General features: G+C 46.4%; 1 long non-coding RNA gene across 1 annotated transcript; it reads right to left on the bottom strand.

Annotated features, from left to right (window-relative positions):
- Positions 1 to 443: 443 nt before the first annotated feature.
- Positions 444 to 3629, bottom strand: LOC119849766. Its single transcript, XR_005290580.2, has 3 exons — positions 3504 to 3629; positions 2882 to 2963; positions 444 to 2289 (listed from the first exon to the last, which is right to left on the bottom strand). It is a non-coding gene; the product is annotated as an uncharacterized LOC119849766 (long non-coding RNA).
- Between the last annotated feature and the right edge of the window lie 5385 nt (positions 3630 to 9014).

The raw sequence follows: 9014 nt of genomic DNA, 5'->3' as shown, positions 1-9014 counted from the left end.
AGTGAGCTGCTGGATGATGACTGCAATCTAACCCCTGAGGGCTGGGGTTCAGGGCCAATGATCCTTCGCACACTGCACTTTACCTCAAGAATTTAACAGGGGTACTCTGTCAATCTGCTCACTCACCCACTTATGGATTAGTGCTTTGCAAGATATGTGAGCAGGCATGACAAGGCTGCCAAATGTATGTGTGTCATGTGAGATATTCTGCGGTCTGGGGTCCATGAAGCAGACTTTAGCCCAGGGAGTATGCATCTGCAAGACTGTTGTGGTTGCCTTCAGGAACTCCCAGTAGCAGAAACAACAAATAAGTAAAGAGAGCCCTGATCTGACACCCAAGCATCAAGGGAGAAATTCCTGGCCCAAATGAAATCAGTAGAAAGACTCCCATTGACTTCAACAGGGCCAGGCTTTCACCCTGCTTATCTGAAGGGAGAATGGAATTAAAAAAAACAGATGCAGCAGCAAATTTCAGGGCTGTCCCTTATCTCTATCCTGACCTGAACCAAAACCCTGGCTCCAAACACCCTTGAACTCTGGGGTATTTGAAATCTGGACCCAGATCTGAATTTTGTAACTTGAGCCTTCCCTTGCAATTCTATAGGAAAAATAAAACAAAGTTACCTGTATATTATTAGAATAATAATTTTTCCTTTTTATTATTCTCAGATTTTTAAACTGTCATCAAATTAGGTAATGTATCCTTCTCTTTCAGCAAGAAAAGCATAATAGCCAAAAAAAGAAAATATATATACCCCTAAAGAAGGTTATCTATCCAGGAAGTCTCTAATGTAGAACACATGTGTTTAAATCTCTTTTGATCTGGTTAATCCCTAGAGGAATTTCTAAATTATTGTTAATACATTACATTAAATAATACAATGTACTGTATTATTGTTTTGTACCCCTTTTTAAAGTAGACACTGAATAATCTTGAAACTAAAACTGATAGGGTCCATTGGTATTGCTCCTGTAGGTTTACCAGCGTGAAACCCCCTTTTTCTTCAAACTTATACTCTTTCTGCCCTCCCTCCCTGCTTCCCCTCTTCCCCCATGAAAATCCCAGGTATAATTTGATGAGAATATAATTTAGGGCCATTCCTGCAAAAAGTTGATATATATTCTTAATGATCTGCACATGACTGATTCCATTGTAGTTAATGGGCCTTAGTGACAACCAAGGCTATGTGATAATCCATTAAGCAAAAAAGCTTAATAAAATTAAGAAATAAAATTTAATTGTAAATCAGCTATTTTCATGCAATGCTATAGTTGTGCAATTAAAATAAAATAACAAAACAAAAACGAAATCCCCAGGAGATCAAAAGTTAATGAATGACATCAGCTGGTGTGAATGAGGATGGCTTCACTGGAGTCAATGGAGCTGAGGACCTAGCCCAAGGTTGCTACAGCAAAATTAACTTACATTGCATGCTCTCCATGTTGTGGTATGTCTATGTAGTTAATTCATGGTGGAGCGGTTGTTTGAGAGGATTCTGTGTGTATATACATTATATACAGTGGTGATATCCACATGATGATTTGTACAACAATTTAATAAATAGCATTTATCATGCACCTTTGAACACTTCTCCTGCACTCTGCTCATTAATCTACCTCCACAGGGGCTACATCTAATATCCCAAACTTCTGATCAACTTCAAACAGCTGTGTTTATTTTTAAAAGGATAACTTCCAGAACAACTTTTTCCTTCTTTGTATCAGCAGTGAAATTTCTTCCACAAAGGTACACCCAGGCTTAAGGGCCAGGACAGGCAATATCTAGTTCTGGGAAAATAACAGATTTAAGGTATGATATGTTGTGATTAAGGGTTAGAAACCAGAATTTTTTTTTTTTCCTAAAAGTCATGAAACTTCTTTGACCAGAGATAGAAGGCATTTGGCCCAGATTCTTAAAGGTACAGAGATGTCGATCTGCTCTTTAGATGTCTAAATCCACCATTTAAGCATAACTGACATTTTGGAACTCCTATCCAAAGTCATTTAAAGGACATAAATAAATAAATGCAAGGAATTTAACACTGCTAAAGAGTACCAGACAAAAGTCCCATTTCTAGGAGTGTCCAAAGAGCCCAGCATTTAGGAGCCATCAGCAGTTCCATTAAGAAATGATCAACTCCTGCTGAAGGACAGAAATTAAATTGATGGAGGAAATGTAGAGTTGGAGGGGAAAGCGGCATTCCAAAGTAAGAGCTCCTGAGGCACCAATCCAGTCTGCTTCCAGGATTGGGGTCTAAAACAAATGACGATGCAGATCAGTGTGGGAAGCTGGAATAAAAAACAGCAGAGTGATCAAAGATCCATGGCTCTGAAATTTATTACATGGCTATTCCATCTATATGTGGTTTTGTCTATGGCACACGTGTGTGTGTGTGTGTGTTAACCATGCATATTTATGGGCAGATTCCAAACCTCCGCAAGATGTCTTTAGTATTGGTTACAGAGAATGTTTGTGAATCAAATAATTTAGAACAACCAGTCTTTTTGAGGTTGACCACAGTGTAAAATGGGAAGGTTGATTTTCAGAGAGTTAACCCTTGTTTAGAGAAATGTTAGAGCACATGAGAGCTAAATGGTTTGGAAAGGGGAAAAAAATACCCTATTCATATAATTTTGAAGTTTCTTCCAAAACAAAGAGCAGAGTGCTTTGATAGCTGCTTTTTGCTCAGAAATTAGTGAGGAGAGTAGCTGAACTCTGTCAAAGATAGGGCGATTAACAAACAGGAACACTGTAAACGCTCAGGTCTCTCAGCCCCGTGACTCCCTGAGAATGGGGGCCCCTCAACATTCCATAGGATCATGTTCGGCAGGCTAGATTTTCTGTCCCTTGCATAGGTGCAGAGGGAGGAGAGACACTTACCTTCTTCTTGCACACCCCATGCACGAGCCAGGGACAGTCACATTCCTTGTTCCTGGGGGAGTACAGGGTGTTCAGTGGTACCCTTTGCACAAGAAGAGAGGTACAATGATTGACCATAGACCCATCTGCACTAGCCAAATTAAAAATGTACCAGGTGCATGGTGGAGAGCAGGTTACATCTTATGGATGGTGCAGACTGCAATTTCATGTGCAGCAGAGAGTTTGGCGGGACTGTGCTTTCCTGGATACATTTCCTCCCTAATCTTGGTTGGGTCCTCTAAGCCAGTGGTTTTCAAATTTTTTTTTTCTGGGGACCCAGTTGAAGAAAATTATTGATGCCCGTGACCCAACGGAGCTGGGGACGATGGGTTTGGGGTGTGGGAGGAGCTCAGGGCTGGGGCAGGGGGTTGGGGTGAGGGCTGCAGAGTGGGGATGGGAATGAAGGGTTCAGACTGTGGGAGGGGGCTCTGGGCTGTGGCAGGGGTGTGAAAGGGGATCAGGGCTCTGGGCTGGGGGTGCAGGCTCTGGGATGGGGCCAGGGATGAGGGGTTTGGGGTGCAGGAAGGGGGCCTGGGTTTGGGGGGGCTCAGGGCTGGGGCAGGGGATTGGGGCACAGGCTTACCTCAGGAGGCTCCCAGTCAGTGACACAGCAGGGGTGGGGGGGTGCTAAGGCAGGCTGCCTGCCTGTCCTAGCACCACAGACCACGCTGCGCCCCAGAAGCAGCCAGCAGCAGGTCTGGCTCCTAGGCAGAAATGCACAAGCAGCTCCACGTGGCTCTTGCCTGCAGGCACTACCCCCTCCCCAACTCTTTTTTCCTATGATCAAAGAACTGGATTGGTACAACCAATATTCTTACATTTTAGATGAGTGTATATAAGCATCTCTTTCATTTACAACAACCTACCTCCTACACCTGAATGTCAAGTGGATTAACCTTCAATATCAGCTGATAGCTGGAGCTGAAAAAAATCCTTGAATGTTCATTCAAATTTAGAAACTGATTTCTAGTCAACCATGTTTATTTTCTTCAAACATCAGTCACTCTTTACCCGTAAAAAACAAATTCATAAGCTCTTCTGTTTCAGAGGGAAAAGGGAAAAACCTGCAGAACGCCACAAAGGAGAGCTGTGGAGTGGGAGCTGTTCATCATGACCCTCCTCAATTAGTCTAATTGGAAAGGTCAGGGTCAGCTCAGCTAGCTGCTGTGCTGCTTGCCCATGCCAGGTGTGATCTGAGGAATCTATGTATAGCTCCTGAATTCTGTTTGATATTAGGGAGCTCTTTATATGTGTCTGTGGCAGAATGCACTCCACGGTGAATGTGGGGTTTGTTTTCCTTCTTGTTGTCCTCTTACCTCCATATTGGACTGGGATTCTAAGGGGTAGTGGCACAAGATTGATAATAGAGGATCATTAATTTAAGTTCTGTTCCATTCAGTTGGAACTACCCTAGATAGTAGGTTGGCTATCTAGAAGAACTGGATTATTAGAGGAGAGGTCACCTAGCAATGAAGCCACCTCATAGGGGTCTGTGGTCTTCTGTTAAGGTTGATGAGGAGGTCAGATGATGGCAGAGACAGGAAGACTGTGAAAGAGCAGGAGCTGCTTTATTCTGGGTTTTTGGTCATTTTCACCAGTTCAAGGTGAGGGGAACTGCTACAGCAGATGGAACACAGATGGACTCACCAAGGGAAAGGTGAGCTAGCATTCGGGGCATTGTGTTCAGAGTGTGTGTTGTTTTCTAAATGATCAGACCTCTCTGGTGCTTCATCCCTGAAGAAAAGGGGAATTGTGTTTAAAAACCTTTGGCTAAGTCTGTGGCTATTTGTTTCCAATACTACAGATCCTTGAAGAAGTATATTGTAACCCAGAAGATTTGCACCTGTGGTGGAGGCTTTCTTCCGGCAACTCACGGAAGCTACTAGATCGCATGCCCTGATTCTCATGGGTGACTTTAATTTTCCTGATATCTGCTGGGAGAGCAATACAGCGGTGCATAGACAATCCAGGAAGTTTTTGGAAAGCGTAGGGGACAATTTCCTGGTGCAAGTGCTAGGGGAGCCAACTAGGGGGAGCGCTTTTCTTGACCTGCTGCTCACAAACCGGGTAGAATTAGTGGGGGAAGCAAAAGTGGATGGGAATCTGGGAGGCAGTGACCATGAGTTGGTTGAGTTCAGGATCCTGACGCAGGGAAGAAAGGTAAGCAGCAGGATACGGACCCTGGACTTCAGGAAAGCAGACTTTGACTCCCTCAGGGAACAGATGGCCAGGATCCCCTGGGGGACTAACATGAAAGGGAAGGGAGTCCAGGAGAGCTGGCTGTATTTCAAGGAATCCCTGTTGAGGTTACAGGGACAAACCATCCCGATGAGTCGAAAGAATAGTAAATATGGCAGGCGACCAGCTTGGCTTAATGGTGAAATCCTAGCGGATCTTAAACATAAAAAAGAAGCTTACAAGAAGTGGAAGGTTGGACATATGACCAGGGAAGAGTATAAAAATATTGCTCGGGCATGTAGGAAAGATATCAGGAGGGCCAAATCGCACCTGGAGCTGCAGCTAGCAAGAGATGTCAAGAGTAACAAGAAGGGTTTCTTCAGGTATGTTGGCAACAAGAAGAAAGCCAAGGAAAGTGTGGGCCCCTTACTGAATGAGGGAGGCAAGCTAGTGACAGAGGATGTGGAAAAAGCTAATGTACTCAATGCTTTTTTTGCCTCTGTTTTCACTAACAAGGTCAGCTCCCAGACTGCTGTGCTGGGCAACACAAAATGGGGAAGAGATGGCCAGCCCTCTGTAGAGATAGAGGTGGTTAGGGACTATTTAGAAAAGCTGGACGTGCACAAGTCCATGGGGCCGGACGAATTGCATCCGAGAGTGCTGAGGGAATTGGCGGCTGTGATTGCAGAGCCCTTGGCCATTATCTTTGAAAACTCGTGGCGAACGGGGGAAGTCCGGATGACTGGAAAAAGGCTAATGTAGTGCCCATCTTTAAAAAAGGGAAGAAGGAGGATCCTGGGAACTACAGGCCGGTCAGCCTCACCTCAGTCCCTGGAAAAATCATGGAGCAGGTCCTCAAAGAATCAATCCTGAAGCACTTAGAGGAGAGGAAAGTGATCAGGAACAGTCAGCATGGATTCACCAAGGGAAGGTCATGCCTGACTAATCTAATCGCCTTTTATGATGAGATTACTGGTTCTGTGGATGAAGGGAAAGCAGTGGATGTATTGTTTCTTGACTTTAGCAAAGCTTTTGACACGGTCTCCCACAGCATTCTTGTCAGCAAGTTAAGGAAGTATGGGCTGGATGAATGCACTATAAGGTGGGTAGAAAGCTGGCTAGATTGTCGGGCTCAACGGGTAGTGATCAATGGCTCCATGTCTAGTTGGCAGCCGGTGTCAAGTGGAGTGCCCCAGGGGTCGGTCCTGGGGCCCGTTTTGTTCAATATCTTCATAAATGATCTGGAGGATGGTGTGGATTGCACTCTCAGCAAATTTGCGGATGATACTAAACTGGGAGGAGTGGTAGATACGCTGGAGGGGAGGGATAGGATACAGAAGGACCTAGACAAATTGGAGGATTGGGCCAAAAGAAATCTAATGAGGTTCAATAAGGATAAATGCAGGGTCCTGCACTTAGGATGGAAGAATCCAATGCACCGCTACAGACTAGGGACCGAATGGCTCGGCAGCAGTTCTGCGGAAAAGGACCTAGGGGTGACAGTGGACGAGAAGCTGGATATGAGTCAGCAGTGTGCCCTTGTTGCCAAGAAGGCCAATGGCATTTTGGGTTGTATAAGTAGGGGCATAGCGAGCAGATCGAGGGACGTGATCGTTCCCCTCTATTCGACACTGGTGAGGCCTCATCTGGAGTACTGTGTCCAGTTTTGGGCCCCACACTACAGGAAGGATGTGGATAAATTGGAAAGAGTACAACGAAGGGCAACAAAAATGATTAGGGGTCTAGAGCACATGACTTATGAGGAGAGGCTGAGGGAGCTGGGATTGTTTAGTCTGCAGAAGAGAAGAATGAGGGGGGATTTGATAGCTGCTTTCAACTACCTGAAAGGGGGTTTCAAAGAGGATGGCTCTAGACTGTTCTCAATGGTAGCAGATGACAGAACGAGGAGTAATGGTCTCAAGTTGCAATGGGGGAGGTTTAGATTGGATATTAGGAAAAACTTTTTCACTAAGAGGGTGGTGAAACACTGGAATGCGTTACCTAGGGAGGTGGTAGAATCTCCTTCCTTAGAGGTTTTTAAGGTCAGGCTTGACAAAGCCCTGGCTGGGATGATTTAACTGGGACTTGGTCCTGCTTTGAGCAGGGGGTTGGACTAGATGACCTTCTGGGGTCCCTTCCAACCCTGATATTCTATGATTCTATGAAGTCTGGGGAATGTGCAAAAGCTGCTGGGGATATTTTGGAGAAGATGGCACTACTGTCAGGGTCTAGGCAATTGGACCACAGGGGCCCACTAACAAGAGGGGTATCAGATACAAAGTCTGCACCAGGAGTGTGTGCCTAGCAGTCCAAACCCAAGGACCATGTCTAAATATTGCCCAGCCAAAGCAAGCTAAGGGCACATGGGATTCAGTGTTTGGATCCCTCACAGCAGTCTGGTGTATCCAGCATGGGGAGGTCTACCAGATCCAGATGCCTGGTCTCAAACGCAAGTAAATACGACTACATGGTGAGAGGTTCATAGATCACAGGGAAGTGAGCCAAATACTTTAAATGACATAAAAGAGCAGATAAAGGAGCAGCGGGGACAGCAGAGCAGCTCACAGCAGGAGTTTGCCTGGGAGTTTGCCTGGAGTGAGCCCAGTGAGGCTTACATCTTGCCAACGTCTCTGAGGAAGCTCATAGTAGGTAGGTGATATGGAAGGGGGGGGTTCAGCTGCTGTGACCTGCACTGGATGTGCCATGTTTGTCTTTCTTCCACAGGACAGAAGCGACTTTGTCTGTACAAAGTGCAAGCTGGTCTCCATATTGGAAGAGAAGATTGAAGGTCTGGAGCAACAGGTAACGACCCTGCGTTGTATACGAGAGACTGAGGATTTTCTGGACCAAACTCAGGATAGCCTTCTAGGGGCACAAAGCTCTAAAGATATAGAGCAGGTTGCACAGAGGAGCCAAGAGGCCAGTGAAGAAGCTTGGCAACATGTGACCTCCAGAAGAGGTAAGCGGAATGTCCGGGTTCCAGTAACACAGACACAGGTAACTAACCGCTTTCATGTTCTCTCCACAGGTACCAATGCGGAGAGTGGACCAGATGATATGTCTGGGGGGAGAAAGCAGAAGGAGACTCCGCTGGTTGGGAGGCATGAGATGCGATGTCCTGAGGTTGGGGGTTCCACGACCACCACTCCCAAGAGGAGAAGGCGGGTGGTGGTGGTCGGGGACTCTCTCCTCCGGGGGACTGAGTCATCTATCTGCCGCCCTGACCGGGAAAACCGAGAAGTCTGCTGCTTGCCAGGGGCTAAGATTCGTGATGTGACGGAGAGACTGCCGAGACTCATCAAGCCTTCGGATCGCTACCCCTTCCTGCTTCTCCACGTGGGCACCAATGACACTGCCAAGAATGACCTTGAGCGGATCACTGCGGAGTACGTGGCTCTGGGAAGAAGGATAAAGGAGTTGGAGGCGCAAGTGGTGTTCTCGTCCATCCTCCCCGTGGAAGGAAAAGGCCTGGGTAGGGACCGTCGAATCGTGGAGGTCAACGAATGGCTACGCAGGTGGTGTCGGAGAGAAGGCTTTGGATTCTTTGACCATGGGATGGTGTTCCATGAAGGAGGAGTGCTGGGCAGAGACGGGCTCCATCTTACGAAGAGAGGGAAGAACATCTTTGCCAGCAGGCTGGCTAACCTAGTGAGGAGGGCTTTAAACTAGGTTCACCGGGGGAAGGAGACCAAAGCCCTGAGGTAAGTGGGAAAGTGGGATACCGGGAGGAAGCACAGGCAGGAATGTCTGAGAGGGGAGGGCTCCTGCCTCATACTGGGAATGAGGGGCGATCAACAGGTTATCTCAAGTGCTTGTATACAAATGCACAAAGCCTTGGAAACAAGCAGGGAGAACTGGAGGTCCTGGTGATGTCAAGGAATTATGATGTGATTGGAATAACAGAGACTTGGTGGGA

Source organism: Dermochelys coriacea, chromosome 1, assembly GCF_009764565.3.
Source record: "Dermochelys coriacea isolate rDerCor1 chromosome 1, rDerCor1.pri.v4, whole genome shotgun sequence".
Taxonomy (NCBI): domain Eukaryota; kingdom Metazoa; phylum Chordata; order Testudines; family Dermochelyidae; genus Dermochelys; species Dermochelys coriacea.
This window is presented reverse-complemented; position numbering and strand designations above follow the sequence as displayed.